Source organism: Podarcis cretensis (assembly GCF_951804945.1).
Source record: "Podarcis cretensis genome assembly, chromosome: 2".
In the NCBI taxonomy this organism is placed as follows: domain Eukaryota; kingdom Metazoa; phylum Chordata; class Lepidosauria; order Squamata; family Lacertidae; genus Podarcis; species Podarcis cretensis.
The window spans coordinates 89919417-89932440 of NC_137171.1; the positions used below are offsets into that span (position 1 = coordinate 89919417).

Genomic DNA, 13024 nt, shown 5'->3' on the forward strand with positions numbered 1-13024 from the left:
GAGTCCTTTGCCTTTAATTCTCAAACACAAGCCTCTAAAATCCAAAAGCTGGTTTGTTTACACTCTTGGCACCTGGCAGCTCTAACACTGGCTGCTTGCAAGAGTTCGTGAGAGCCTAGTCAAAACAATACTTTGTTTTTGCCTCTCTGAGGCATAGCCTGACTGTCCAGCTCTCTTCTTAGTAGCTTTGCACTCCACTGACGGGCGTTGCTTAGCAACAGTGCATTCCTTTCTTAGTACAGGAAACCACAAGAATTCCTGGAATGCAAGCCTCTTCTCACTCGGAGCTGTTTTCCCAAAATGCTGCTCCCGTGAAGCAGAGAATCAATCAATCTGCATTCACACTTCTAAGCCCGAAAATCTCATACCTTGGGCTCCGTGGCTTGGCTGTCAGCTTCTTCTGGTCAGCTTCTGGCTGCAGAGGAATTTGCCCCTCACTTCAGGCTTCCATGGAGAGAGATGAAAACAGCAGCTCTGCTACTATTTCTGCAGACTTCCATGGATCGTAGAAACCATCCTCTGCTACCAATGTTGGAATTCTGCCTCGGTCAGAGGAATGTGCCTACCATTTCTCAGGCACCGGCTGAATTCCTTTTGACCTCCCCCTGCGACTCCCGGCAGGTAAACATGCGAGGTCTGTATCGGCGATTCTTCTCAGACTGTGAGAAAAACACACCACTGGTTCTCCCTCCTCCCTGCTCCCCAGGGAGGGGAATCAGACTCAGACAGAAACATATTTACATGTCTTTATTCCTGTCTTTAGCAGCCATACAGATAAAGATGTCTGCACCTTTCACAAACAGCAGAGAGAATCATAACTCCACCCTTGTACACCCTGTACAGGTCATAAGTCACACACTGAGCTCACATCCTGTGCTCAACATGGAGAATGGACTGCCCCTTTATTGCCATGGTAACAGTCACAAACATCCTGTCTGGCTTTCCAGCCTCCAGCAGCTAGCTTAGCTGCTGCTTCTTTCTTCTGCATTGCTTCTTTATAGTAACAAGAAGCAGGGGCAGTTTGAAACAGATGGCAACTACTCATGTTGTAGCTTTAGAACTACAGAGGAAGCAGAACGTAAGCTTCTCCTTCTCTAGTGTGTAAGTCTGGTCTCCTTTCCCTTCTTGCTGGTCAAAATAATTGGGAGTCCTGCTAGTTATGGCAGGTTGGAGAGAACCAGGGAACGAATGTATGGGAAAAGGTGTAGCAGCCTCATCATGATGATCTAGCAGCCTTTCTCAACCTGTGGGTCCCCAGATGTTGTTGAACTACAACTCCCATCACCCCTAGCTAGCAAGGCCAGAGCTCAGGGATGATGGGAGTTGTAGTCCAACATCTGGGGACCCACAGGTTGAGAACCGTGGTGAGCAGACCAAGGTTGTTGATGTCACCAAAGCATCCTGTATGGTTCAGACAAAAAGGGCTTGTGAGGATCTCACCAAACTTGTTGAACAGGAATTAAAATGGCACATGCAATTCAACTTAAAGCAGTTGATGTGCATTGGGGGAAAATAAATATAATAAAATAAAATCCTAACCTAACCCCATATGAACTGGCAATGCCTGACCAGGAAAGAGATACTGTACTGGGGTCATGGCAGATAGCTTGCTGTGGATGTTGGCCCAGTGTGCAGCAGCTGTGGAAAATGGCAAATTCCATGTTAGGAATAATTGGTTAAGGGGTTGAAAATAAAACTTGCAAATATCATAATGCCATTATATGTGTGACTGCTTTTGGAATACGATGTCCAGTTCTGGTTTCCACACTCCCGAAAACTTGAAAAATCCAGAATGGTGTAATGGAAATTATTAATGGACTAGAGCAACTCCCCTATTGGGGCTTTTTAGCTTAGGGAGAAAGGAGTAAGAGAGGACATAACAGAGGTGTATAGAATTATGGGGAGCGGGTGGCGCTGTGGTCTAAACCACTGAGCCTCTTGGGCTTGCTGATTGGAAGGTTGGTGGTTCAAATCCCCATGATGGGGTGAGCTCCTGTTGTTCTGTCCCAGCTCCTGCCAACCTAGCAGCTCGAAAGCACGCCAGTGCAAGTAGATAAATAGGTGCCACTGTGGTGGGAAGGTAAACGGCATTTCCGTGCGCTATGGCTTCTGTCACAGTGTTCTGTTGAGCCAGAAGCAGTTTATTCATGCTGGCCACATGACCCGGAAAGCTGTCTGAGAGTCGTATGGTTGGCCACTGTGAGGACAGGATGCTGGACTGATCCAGTGGGGTGGTTCTTATATTCTTAAATAGGAAGCTATTGCTATTGGACAAAAAGAGAAAAGGGGGAAAAACTATTGGCAAGTTTCCAGGTTGGTCATGTTCATGCATGGTTTCAGATGCACATTATAAGATGCTAATGGCAAACAAGTTGAAATGCCTCTGGAGATCAGCTGCTGGGAAGCAACAGCAGCGGAGGGCTGTTGCTTTCATGTCCTGCTCATGGGTCTCCTGTAGGCATCTAGCTGTCGTCTTTGGGAAAAAAGCAGGATGCTCGTTTAGATGGACCACACTGGTCTCATTCTGCATGCATTGGACTCAGCATTTTGCTTAAAAATAAAAGGTCAATTCCTTTTTCTGAAAGGTTACTTGAAGTCAAGTAGCTTTGTGTTTCTGTATTGTGTAACTATTTGGGAAAAATTAATAAGGTATGAACAGAGCTGTGATTTACATGGACAAATGAACTGAGTCAGCATCAGAAGAATGCCTTCAACTTTTATCTGAGACAATCCCTCCCTCCCCCACTTCTGATAAACTAATTGTATGAGACAAATGGATCAAGGGCGCTCTTTTCCCCATATCAAATCAGTTTCCACTCAAAGGGGTGCAGCATTCTAAAAATACATAAGACCAGTCACATTGGATAAATATCAGAGGCTCAGCAGAAGACTGGCTTAGGCTTTGTTAATAGTCTTGAAACAAGTTGAATTGTTGTGCAATTGTACCAATTAATACTCTCCACACTCCCACCACACCCATGTCAGGTACAGTAAGTCCTACTAACAACATTGCAAGAAATGTAGAATCTATACACTGAAGGCAAAAACACCCCAGTGTGTTCTCTCTCTCTCTCTCTCTCTCTCTCTCTCTCCTCATCCTTCCTTTGTCCATGACCAAACTGTGAAAGGAAACTTGAGGAACAGATAGGACTGCTTACATGTCATTAAAGGAGGGCACAGATTTGAATATGTCAATAGATACAAAATTCAAAATGGCAGCAATCTGGCCATCTTGAGGAAGGCTTTGACCAGGGTGTGGCTGTTGAGTGTGTGCCTGGTGCTCACAGCTGATGGTCAATTTAAAGGTCCCTGCCCTTTTGTCTTAAGGTTTGCATATTTCAACTGGACCAAACTGCCGTTCAAATAGAGGATGGTATTCCTACCCACCCTAGGAAGAGGTTATCAAATGAGAACCAGGGAAAGTCTGCCCCTTTCCCTGGCAATGGGAGAAAGTTTTAATTTTCAGTGCTTCCCAGGATAGTGAACAAGTTGAAAGGGTCTCTTTTGGTAGCTAACAAAATGAGCAGGGTGGGGACTGAGAATTAGGTATGTGGAGCAAAAGAGGTGTATGCTCCTTTTGGTTGCCGAGATCATGGTTAAGAAGTATTAGCTCTTCTGAGCTTTAAACACACTCAAATTGGCCAGTGTGCTCCCTGTACTATTGCTTGTTGTTGTCCAAATTTTAGACTAACTAAACATTAGGTTCATAGACTCTTTTGGCTGAATGACAGATTTGCTTCATGCTGTGATGTTGATTTGTCTCCCTCCTCTTCTGACACTTGATTACTTTTCTGATCTGACAAGCTTCAGCAAGAGGCTTCTTTTGCTTGTGGAATGGAATTTCCCCCTTTCCTTCTCCTTGACCACAACAGTTCTAAAGCCAACTAAGCTTCAATATTTGGGGCTGATTTAAAATACAGTTACCTAAGTGCATGCAATACCAAGTTGATTTTTATGCACTCGTACAATATTTTGAAAATGTCAAAATGTTATTCGACGTATTATGAGCTCCTGTGTGTGCATTTGGGGTGAGATTATTTTGGTAAAAGGCCTGCCTCCTCTGGTCTACTTTCCTCAACGAATCATGAATCCCTTCACATTAACTCTTTATAGGTGCACTGATTCATGAATGGAAGCCACCATTTTTAGCTCTGAAAGCTTTGGTGCGTAGAATCTCGAGGGATATCTAATACCTTCTGTAAAAGCTAGGATTTGAAAGTGTTTAAATTTAAATTGGCTTGTCACGGCTTTTGGGCATACATTACAATAGAGTTCATTGCAACAGCAGAGACTTAAGGCAAAACTTTGATTCCTTGTCTTCAGATCAACAGTAACATGGCAGTATCCGAATAGGACTAGTAAGAACCGGATTTAACTCCAGTCAACGGTGTGATGTTGGATCAGTCACGATCTTGTTGCGATGATAAAATGGGGAGAACCATGTAAGCCACCTTCAGCTTCTGAGATGAAATACGGGATTCTTATTTTTAAGCGTGCCTTCAGTGCAATCCTATGCACGCCTTTTCAGAAATAAGGCTCACTGAGTTATAAAATGAAAATTACCGGTAAGCGAATAAACGGAGAGGAGGTGGCAACTAACGTGCAATTTAGCCTCTATGTCAGAGCAAAGAAAAACAACGCGTGCGCCTCTGAAGCTGCTTACCATCTCACCCCCCCCCCCGAAAAAAAGCCCCTCTTTCGGACCGAGCACGTGGCTCTGGCGCGCAGCCAAGCGTGTGCCTGCTCCCTGGCAACCGTGGGAAAGAGGAAGCACCATCCGCGCTTTCAACCACAGAGGCCGAACCCGCCGCAGAGGCGCGAGGATGCCCCGCCCCCTTCCCGCCAACCCTCCACCGCATCCCCAGCGTTCCAACCCTCCGCCCTCCTCCTCCAATGTCAGCAGGAGGAGGGAGGGGGCGGGGCTAGCCGCTCGAACGGCTCCTCGCGCCGCCCCTCGAGCTACGCGCGTGACGTCAGAGAGCGAGCGAGAGATATGTGCTTCTGTGGCTCGCGCCCGCCTCCTCCTCCTCCTCCTCCTTCCCCGCTTGCGCAATAACGCGGCGTCGTTGTCTTTGCCGTGAGGAGGCGGGAGGAGGAGGAGGAGGAGGGAGGGGGGGGAAAGAAGAGTTGGCGGCGGCGGCCGCGGCGGCGCTGGGAGCCCGGCTGGGATGGAGGACCAGCCGCCGCCACCACCACCACCACCAGCAGCAGCAGGACCAGCACAGGAGTCGTTGGGGCGTCGCCTCCCGCGACTCCCACAGCCGGTAAGCGACCCTCCAGCAGCAGGAGCAGCAGCAGCGTCTTCCTTTTCCCGACCCTCCGCTTTTCCTCTCTTGCCGCCTCCTCTCCTCGGCCAGGGCCCAGCTGCGCTCCCCCTTCTCAGCGCCCACCCTCAGGGACGGGGTCGCGGGCGAGGAGGGTCTTAATGCACCCCCCCCAACCCCCACGGAGGCCGCTTTCTCCTCAGTTGGGGCCGCTTCTCGTGCTCCCTCCTCCTCCTCCTCCTCCCTAACTGCTGCTGCCCCTTCTCGTTCCCTCAGAACTCTTTGCGGGGGGAGGGGGCTTGTTTGTTCCTCCTCCTCTTCTCTCCCCCCACTTCCAAAGCAGCCCTTCTCTGAGTGATCCCCTCTGCCCCGAAATTAATCGCATCCATGGGAGGAGGAAGAGACGGGCAGGGTTGGGGAAAGTCATGGGTGGGGGGGAAATCAGTAGCCTCAAAGTTAGATCTCGTTCTTGGTGATGTTGGTTGCTGCTTTAAGGTTGTGGGTATACTGTATATGTCTATACGCACACGTGTGTGTGTGTGTGTGTGTGTGTGTATGCACACACACGCACGAACGCACCCTTGCACGCATGGGTTTTTAGGCAGGGTGCCGTTTTTAATAGTTTCTATTTTAAACCAGACATACGCTAAAGCGGTGCATTGTGTTTTAAACGGGCTCTTTTGATTTCCTCCCCTCTCCCACCACCTCTCCCGTGCCTTCAGATTCTGCTTTGCAGCATGCCACCATCGCAAAAGTAAACAGATTTGGGCGGCCAGGGTTGAGATTGCATCTGTGCAGGGGCCGTTTTATTTTTCAGTTGCTGGTCTGGTTTTTCGTTGCTGTTGTTGTTTTAAGTAGAATAGTGTGGGAAAGAGGGCCTCCAACACCATTTGAAGGTGCTTTTTCTCTGTAGCGTTGCCAAGGAGTGGGGTAGTGGTTAACTCAAAAAACTAAGATACTGGCACAGCTGAATTCTGGTTTGCTGTGAATTATTAAAGAATTATTAGAATTATGGGACCAGGACCTGGTGTAAGTGTAGTCAGAGCTGTTGGGAGCAGTGACCATAGTGCTATTAAACTAAACATACTTGTAAATGGCCAGCTGCCAAGAAAATTCAACATGATTACTGTTGGAAACACAAGATGAGGGGGTTGGAAAAAAGGAAATTGAAAAGTCAATGGGGTCATTTCATTCCAAAATGCTTGGAACGTGTTTAAAAATGCAATATTAGATGCTCAACTTGGGTCTGTACTGCAGATCAGGAAAGGTACTGCAAGGACCAAGAAATTGGATAGAGAAATGTTTTGTCCTCTCATAACACTAGAATTTGTGGGCCATCCCATGAAGTTGAATGTTGGAAGATTCAGGACAGATAAAATAATGTACTTCATGCAGTGTGTGTAGTTAAACTATGGAACTCGCTCCTGCAGGAGGCAGTGATGTTCACCAACTAATATGACTTTCAAAGGAGTTTAGACAAATTCATGGAGAACAAGGCTATGCTCTGCCTCCGCTATCAGAGGCAGTATGCCTCTGAATACCAGTTGCTGAGAATCTGAGTCCTCCATGTGGGTTTTCGCACTGAGAAAAGGATGCCAGTCTAGCTGGGTCATTGGCCTGATCTTGCAGGTTTTTTATGTGTTCTTAGGAACAGAATTTCACATTGCATCTGAGTGGAAGGAAAGACTGTTTGTATCATGGGATGTATTATGGAACAGTTGCAGATACTGGAAAAACTTGAGTGGGAGGGATTCTTCTACAGTTGTCAGTGTCTTCTGATAGTTTGCTAACCAACAGCCTACACTGTTCCTTGCATTTGTAATCCATTAGGTGTACCATTGATGTGTAAATACTTAAAACCCTTGTTGATTCCAGTGATCATGCTAGGGGAGAGCAGAAGATCCTCCTCAAGTGCTGCTCCAGAGTAAAGTGACTTCTATTAAATTGGTTACCCTAATTCTTCCTGGTTTGTTGCTACTTAAGCAAACCTTTCCCTTTTTAAAATAAATGTAATAATATTTCCAAGCAGAATTAGAAGTTGGCAGGTGGCGCTGTGGGTTAAAGCCTCAGCGCCTAGGACTTGCCGATCGAAAGGTCGGTGGTTCGAATCCCTGCGGCGGGGTGCGCTCCCGCTGCTCGGTCCCAGCGCCTGCCAACCTAGCAGTTCGAAAGCACCTCCAGGTGCAAGTAGATAAATAGGGACCGCTTACCAGCGGGAAGGTAAACGGCGTTTCCGTGTGCGGCTCTGGCTCGCCAGAGCAGCGATGTCACGCTGGCCACGTGACCCGGAAGTGTCTCCGGACAGCGCTGGCCCCTGGCCTCTTAAGTGAGATGGGCGCACAACCCCAGAGTCTGTCAAGACTGGCCCGTATGGGCAGGGGTATCTTTACCTTTACCTTTAGCATGGGAAGCTATTAAAAGAATTGGAACAGAAAATGTTACCATGGGAGACAGCTTTGAAGAAGTGATGTGGCATTCAATGATTTGGATTTGATGCACTGATTTGGTTGCTTTAGAACAGGCATGTCCAACAGGTAGATTGTGATCTACCAGTAGATCACTGGGCATCTGCGGTAGATCACTGGTTGATCATTGGCTCCCCCCAAAGAAGCTGAACAACTGTGGCTCCCCTAAAAAAAGCTCAACATTTTACCTCCTCCCTGAAAAAACTCAACAACTTTGACCTGAACCCAAAAAAGGGGGTAGATCACTGCCAGTTTTTAACTGTTAGTAGATCACAGTCTCTTGGGAGTTGGCCACCCCTGCTTTAGAAGGAAATAGTTTGCACAGAGTAAAGCAACCTTGTGTTAGTCTGCATCCACATTAGGACTTTACTGTGTATATGGGTTGTTGCTCTGTGTGTGCACAAAGGTATTTATCTGTGCATGCACAGTTTTATTGTTACTTTTTTAAAATTTCCGGTTTTTTTATATACTAGATCAAAGAGAAAAATGATACACCAGGGTATTTAAACAACCCAAAATGTATGGGTGTGGCCTTAACAATGATGAAATTGCTCCCCTCATTTGTTGTTTGCCATGGGAAGCATAGGAGCCACCTCCTAAGGGCTTGTGGGGGCTTCAGCCCCCACAATAAAATATTTGAGGGGGCTGGGCCTCCACAAAGTTGATGGGCATTCCCATTCAAATGGTGTGTGTGCACTGCATCATGTGTTCAGTTATGTGGGGCGGGGTTTAACTGGGCCCCCACAATATTTTATTCAAGTTGGCACCCTTGCTGGGGAGGAAGTTTCTCTTGGTACTAGTATTGTGGAACTTATGATATGTAATTAGTGTCAGGATAAACACAAGGCCTTAATCATTTTAGCTGTTCCTCCTATTTTGTTAATCATACAAAACTGGATGGATTTAGATTGTAAGTAATAGTGCTATATCTTCCCTGTGGCCCTAGCTGATTTTATTATCTTTTGAATGTTTTTAAATAGCTGTTTTTAACAGTCTTTTATTGTTAATCTTAAGGGTTTTTTTTTTTTAGTAAACCGCTTAAAGGTGTGTGTTTTTTGTTTGTTTTTTTACAATCAAGCAGTATATATGCATTTTGTGAGACTGTGTGTATGTGTTTCTGTGTGAGACAGTAGACTAATTAATTCAAAAGCTCAATGGTCATAGAATCATAGAGTTGGAAGAGACCACAAGGGCCATCGAGTCCAACCCCCAGTCAAGCAGGAAACACCATCAGAGCACTCCTGACATATGGTTGTCAAGCCTCTGCTTAAAGACCTCCAAAGGAGACGACTCCACCACACTCCTTGGCAGCAAATTCCACTGTTGAACAGCTCTTACTGTCAGGAAGTTCTTCCTAATGTTTAGGTGGAATCTTCTTTCTCATAGCTTACTGTCAGGGGCTTAGGAGCAGAGGCACAGGGAAGAGAGGAGATGGAGAGCGAAGGGGAAGAATCCGAGGGGAGCGTAGGAGAAGAGGACAGTGGACTGAGGGATTCCATGAGCCTCTCCAGCGAATCGGAAGATTCACAGAAGGGGGCGCCAGGGGTAGGGGGTTCCCAAGGGGAACGCCCCAGGAGCAAGGGGGCAGCAGGGACTCCCAGAGCAGTAGCTGGAAATCAGGACCAGCTTCCCCACCAGAGCAGAGTGGGGGGGAAGAGTCCCAAGGATCGGGGCCAGTGCATTCCCCACCAGGGAGAGAAGATAAGGCAGGGCTGACCACGCCTCCATCAGAAAGTCGGACAACGGAGGAGAGGTCAGATCCGGCCAGTGTCCCGGAAGAGGGAAGCAGTGACCGAAGTAGTGTAACGGTTAGGAGAAAGGTCACTGGGTTGGCGCGAGAGGCAAGTTCAAATGTACAGGAGCGCGGGACAGCAGAGAATGAGGATTGGGAACCGGGTCCTAAAGCCCGCCGGAGGGAGGTGGAGGAGCTAAGCGACTCAGCGTCGGAAGAGTCCAGAAAGGGCAATGCCCCAGCGGGCAGGAGGACCCAGAGGAGGAGAGAGCAGCGTAAAAGGTGGAGCAGGGCTAGGATCTTAAACTGGTGTCATAGGGGAGGAGACTCAGACGGGACTTCGCCGATCTAGGGTTTAAGACGTAGGGCTGCACGCTGTGGCTTTGAAATGGAAACTGAACTTCAATAAAGACTTTTGTACATTACTACAGCCTAGCGTTGGTCCTCTGTGAGCTGGGACCTAGAGGCAGCTCTGACACTTACCAAATGTGCTCTTTGCGGATATCTAAAATAGTAACACTTGACAACTAGGTTAAAGTAGTGCTGTTGCTGCAACTGTTGGTTAAATAGCCCAGAACACTTGGATAATGAAAGAGTTATATATTCAAAAGCTCAATGGTCATAGAATCATAGAGTTGGAAGAGACCACAAGGGCCATCGAGTCCAACCCCCAGCCAAGCAGGAAACATCATCAGAGCACTCCTGACATATGGTTGTCAAGCCTCTGCTTAAAGACCTCCAAAGGAGACGACTCCACCACACTATATATATGCTTTCTTTCCTTGCCTAGGTTTTGCTTTTCTCTGGCAGAACAGAGACTAGGACAGTGAAGGGAAAAAATGGTGTGTAAATTGAATGTAATCTGACAACATTTCTTTCCTCCGAAGGAGTGCCAAAAGCCCTTAATGACACATGGTTGCATCTAAATACAAATAGCTAAAAACAAATAGCTAAAATGTAAGGAACATTGGAGATGAAATTAGTTGAATATGCACATGTGCACTGAAGCATTGCAATTCTGATATTCTGGTGCTTGCATAACTGACCTCACTTGAACTGGGCTAGACATTTCTAAAAGATTTTTAAAAGAACTCTGGCTTTCTGTACATATAAATTTTACAACTGCTTTTCTTGCATGGCAGGTGGTAGTGTATTGCCTTTTTAGAGCTTGAGATTCTGAAGCACAGTAGATAAGTATTTTCTGCAGACAAAAGCATGTTAGGGGTGACTGAGTAATGCCTGATCCTATCACTACTATGGAATTATCAGCAAAAAGTTTATTCACTATGAGAATGAAGTTACAGGGAACAAGGCAGAGGACCTTCTCAGTAGTGGCACCCACCCTGTGGAATGCCCTCCCATCAGATGTCGAGATAAATAACTATGCAACTTTCAGAAGACATCTGAAGACAGACCTGTACAGTATAGGAACATTTTTAATGTTTGATGTTTTATTATGCTTTTATATTTGTTGGGAGCTGCCCAGTGTGGTTGGGCCAACCCAGTCAGATGGACTGGGTACAAATTATAAAAATTATCATCATCATCAATTACTCAGGAGCAGCTGCCACAAAACCCAGTTATTCCCCAACTGTGAACCAAGGTCACTGCAGAGCTATGGTGATTCTTCATGAATAGGGAAGTATTCATTGGAGTCCACAAGTCACCACCAGCTATTTAACCCTGTGATTCCCATATGCCTCTCTGACAGTTATAAGATAGATTGTCAAATGTTCTATGTGCAGGGCTCACTTGAGATAGCTGAAAATCACTGAGGCCCACCAGTCACAAAATAGTGGTTCAAGGACAGAGTCAGTCACAGAATTTTTCTTTTACATTTTTTACTCCCTACCCCAACAGGCCTTTCAAAAGTATTTTTACCTGTCAATTGTTTTTCTTACTATTCTTTCACACTCAACTTGTTACCTTATCCTTGATTCCTGCTTCTTTTATATTAACTTGCCCCTCCTATAACATTTTTCTTCTTCTCTCCCCTTATGTTTACTCCCTGATGATCATGATGAATCAAAATAGCACTGGGTGGGCTGTGGCACTGATGCCAGAAGTACCACTTTTGTATCCATCTTCTGGTCTAAAGATCCAGCAGATAAATTTCCATTTTCTAGAGAGAATCTATAATCTCAGCAGGTAAAATGCCTTCTGGAAAACATATAAGATGTAAGATGGTAGATTTTGTTCTGAGTTTCCTTTACTGTGCCTTCAGGCCTTAAAATATTGACACTGCCTGTTGAGTTTTCTCAGAATAATAGACACTTCAGACCTTCATTTCTTTTACTTTGGTTCTTTTGATGCCTGTTTCTACAACTGCTTTATTGTGGCTGAATGTAGGTGAAATCATCTTTAAAGATATGTTTTTTAAATCTATCTGCAATGGCTCTGCAGCTGTAATGGTGATGTCTGCTTATATTTGTGAAGCAACTTATTTTTAACCGTGTCTTCAAATGAAAGATTTATTGCAGCAAGTGTAATATGGTAGGGAAATGAATGTTCTCGCATAAGCTGCATTACTTGATCACCTGACTACAACCCTTAATGAATACTTATTTCAGGTTCTGTATCATTTGGCTGAATGATAGTAGGATCTACCGTATATCTTAAGGCTGAGGGTATCATTTGAAGTTCCTTTGGTAGGTATTTTCTGTCCTACCTTTATTTTAACAGTTAGATGTACTTAGGTTTGAGGGTATGAGATACGTTTAACACCAGAGGTGGGCCTAGTACACTGTGTGTGGATTGGCCCCACCATGCAACAGGCAAAGGAGAATGTGAATAGGCAAATGCACATTTGTATCCTCTTCTGTAGGTGAGTCCAAGGGTCCAAAAATAAACCTGGAGCTGCACACAAGTGGTAATAAGATGTGTTATTACTGCTACTTACAAAGTAGTAATAAGTGTCAGCAGGCGAAGCTTTCCTCATAATTTTATTTCCATAGAAAAAGCTTAATGTAATGAATTTCTGCACTGCTTTAGCACCCTAAACCATGGAAAGAACTCAAGTTTCCGGTTATGTTACTCAAGATCAGGGATGGGGAATCTTTGGCCTTCCAGATGCTGCTGAACTACAGCTCCCATCAGCCCCCGCAAGAGAGGCCAGTGGTTAGGGACAATGAGAATTGTAATTTAGCAACATCTGGAGGATTGGGCCACATGTGTTCACATCTCCTGCTGAACTTTTGTCAGTTAAACCTAGGCTAGCAATACTGCACTGAGGGCAAGAGCAGACACTGTATTGCCGATCAGTCTCAGCTCTGTCCCCTAAAGTTAGTACAGCAGCAGTGGGCTATTTTTCAGGGCTGATGTAACCCACACTTTCTCAATCATAATGCATCCCCACTCGCCCTTAGGATATGGATGTGTTAATGATGGGTTTTATTTGTATTTGTATTACCGGGTTAAAATCTCTTTTGCATAAAATTAACCCTGTGTCACAAAAATCATGACTTGTGCTTTTGGGTGGGCATCCTACTGCCCAGTCACAGCTACACTATACTCCTGGATCTCTCCTGTTAATTTTGGGGGGCAACAATTTCTTTTCTGCCAGT

General features: G+C 45.7%; 1 protein-coding gene across 2 annotated transcripts in view; it reads left to right on the plus strand.

Moving 5' to 3' along the window:
* Positions 1–5111: 5111 nt before the first annotated feature.
* Positions 5112–13024, plus strand: part of TMCC1 (transmembrane and coiled-coil domain family 1) — a 111519-nt gene continuing 103606 nt past the window's right edge. Inside the window, exon 1 of one of the 2 annotated variants that reach the window (XM_079964531.1) lies at positions 5112–5264. The gene's annotated coding sequence lies outside the window, so the exon portion shown is untranslated. The remainder of the gene's footprint in view (positions 5265–13024) is intronic. The other variant, XM_079964532.1, reaches the window with a different exon arrangement.